Raw genomic sequence first — 3,309 nt, forward strand, 5'->3', positions numbered from 1 at the left:
GCTATTCACAAACGCGATTTGCGTAAACACCAACGGCAACTGTGCTGAGCATCATAACGGACGGAGCGAGATTTACGTAGAAAGTTACGTAAAACTCCTAAAGTGACAGCGCATGCTTTGAGTGACAGGTTGATAACCTATTGTTTTACCATCCTGGGAAATTATTTTGTAGAATAAGAAGTAATTTTAAAATCATTCCTGTGCTGCAGTATCTTTTAAGCGCTGTAATTTATTTTAAATAATTATATGTATGTATCATTTAGGCGCGTTTTGCTATAAACGTGTATACCGAAACAGAAATGCCCTGGTCAAGATCAGGGACTTAAACTTTATTCATTTACAGCATACAGTGGCAATAAATATGATGCCCAACATTATGGAAATAAACAGGTTAGTTGCAATTTTAGCAGTATTGTTCAGTTTTCTAACATGTGTATGGCACAAACCAAAACAGAACGGCAATTCACACTTTTTGTGTAAAATCCATTGCATTTGTACTGTTGTTTTACACTAAAAAATGTCACTTCCTGTCGAATGAAGTATATCCAAATAATTTTGTTTTGTTTTATTTGATGAATAACATCATAATATTATATACAGGCTATTCTACAGAACTGGTGCAAACTGCTGTCCCACAACCAAAAACATATTTAAAAAGCTCTTAAGTATTCATATCTTAGATGTTTACTAATATGTATACCTTCTATAATCTGTTGAAATCCACAATAATATTTAAAATGACAGTAAGCTTAATAAATACAAAATCATTGTTTTGCAAAAGTCTTAGGCCACTAGTATTTTCATCAGCTAAAAATGGTTTAAAGTAAGTTAAAGTCAGTCTTTTGCTGTAGTGTATCAGTAGGAAATATCAGTTTACATTTCTAAACATTCATTTTGCCATTAATTGTAATAATCCAGTGAGATTTTTGTATGGAGCACAGGCTGTTGTCAGACTCCTTGTGCAAACAGAGATCTGATCTCTCCATCATTCAATCCAGTCTGTCTTAAGAAACAGAAAAAACGGAGACAGACTAAATCCAGAAGAACTGTGGCAACATCTCCAAGATGCTTTAAGAGACCTACACCTACAAAGCTACAGTACTGTTAAAATGTTTAGGCAGTTAGGCACATAAAATGAGGATGCTGTCACAAACAATGTCATAAATAGATTTTCTTTATCAAAGAACTTCTATTAACTAAAATAAATAAGCATTTGATGTGACCATCCTTTGCGTTTAAAGCAGCTTTTGCCCTATGTGCACTTGTGCATAGTTTTTCAGGTAGCTTTGCAGGTAGGTTACTTGAAGCATCTTGGAGACATTGCCACAGTTCTTCTGGATTTACACTGTTTCAGTTTGTTCTGTTTCTTCATGTCATTCCAGACACAGACTGGATGATGGTGAGATCAGATCTCAGTGTGGAGCACTGGCTGTTGTCAGACTCCTTGTGCAAACAAAAATGTCACTAGATTATTACAATTAATGGAAAACAGAATGTTTGGAAATGTAAACTGATATTTTTTACTGACACACTACAGCAAAAGATAGAAATAACTTACTTTAAACTATTTTTAGCTGATGAAAATACTAGTGGCCTAAAACTTTTGCACAGTACTGTGTACAAAACACGTACTGGACACGTTTACAAGTTTCAGAATTTACAAAGAAAAAAAAAATAAAATAAATAAATATATATATATATATATATATATATTTTTTTTTTTTTTTTTTTTTTTTTTTGTAAATTCTGAAACTTGTAAATGTGTCCAGCATTTTCATGTCACTACTGAAACACTGTACGTTTTAGTCCATTTGCTGAGACACCCCTGTATTTATGATCAGGAAATGTGTCACTCTGTCATAGCTACAAGATTCATCATTTTGAGGGTGAATGTGTTCAACAATATGAAAAATCTGTGTGTAGCTTTAAGCAACATCACTACCAGACACCTTTTAAACACACTTTTTTGGAAGTTATTCCATAACATTTGATTTTTATATGTGTACAACTGTTCAGAACATTGCTAGCTAACCAAAATATCTACAATTGTCACTACTGAAACATTTAGTATTTGAGTCACAACTGAAACATGTCATCATTGTTTTGGTAGTGACAAAAGGGAACACATAATCCAGGGAAATAAACAAAATTTTAGTACAGTTATGCATTTTTTTTTGTCTTTTACTATGTTTTAGTAATGTTTTAGTATGTGGGTTATCGAAAATGTGCTGTCACTACCAAAACATGGGATGTTTCGTCAAAATTAAAGTATGCTGATATATTAACTAAGATGTTATGATGTTTTTGGTTCAGTGTATATTCAAATCCTCAACTTTGAAATCAGTGTGAACAACTTTTTACAAAGAAAAACTGGATTCAACATACAACAGATCTCATAAATTGCACTTGAAATATTGTTAAAAATGTAATTGTTGTCGATTTACATATGAAAAAATTTCATAAAATAGCAAATATATAGATATATTTACAATGTAGATGTAAGCAAAATCGTCAATATAACCCTTATTAAAAGGTTATACGTGTTTCGGTAGTGACAAATTTGGGGAGAGCACAAATATTGCAAAACTTTCTGAAAATACAATATGAGAATTAACTGCACAATTACTAGAAATGTGTCTTGGATATTAGACAATTTGCATACATACACATTTTTAGGAAAAATACCTTTTTTTTCCAAGACGTTTTCAAGTCTGACTTTGGACAAATTCTGTAGAATAGCCCATATATAATGACAAGATGTTAGTATATAGATAGATGTATTATTTATTTATGTATTCTTCGATTTTTACCTTGCTTGAGTATGTTATTGGCTGTTTATGCTATTTTGATGTATTCATGTGTTGTTTTTAATGAAAAGGATGCAAAGTAATACTGCAAACACAGAAAAAAACCTATAAAATGAGTAATAAGTTATAAAATATTGATTGATTGATTGATTGTAGAAATTATTTCCTATTAGTTCCTAGTTAGTTTTGTAGTCAAAACGTTATTCCAAAGCAGCTGGAGACATGGCAAAATCTGCTCAAACTACAGTATTTATTCAGCATTTGCTCATATTTTTGATTAATTGTAATATTGTCATGAACAAATATGATTTAAATCTTTCAGAATTGCAGGCTGAATAATTAATCAAATATATTAACAGGAAGGACATATAGGCTAAATATGATCATGTGTGTAATTTGTTAATTTGCAATGTTTGTTTTTTAATATTTTTAGTCTGCAACTGTCATTTTTTCAAGATTATAATATGAAAAAAGAAAGAAAAAAAAAACACTGACCATCTGC

This window comes from Labeo rohita, chromosome 16, assembly GCF_022985175.1.
Source record: "Labeo rohita strain BAU-BD-2019 chromosome 16, IGBB_LRoh.1.0, whole genome shotgun sequence".
In the NCBI taxonomy this organism is placed as follows: domain Eukaryota; kingdom Metazoa; phylum Chordata; class Actinopteri; order Cypriniformes; family Cyprinidae; genus Labeo; species Labeo rohita.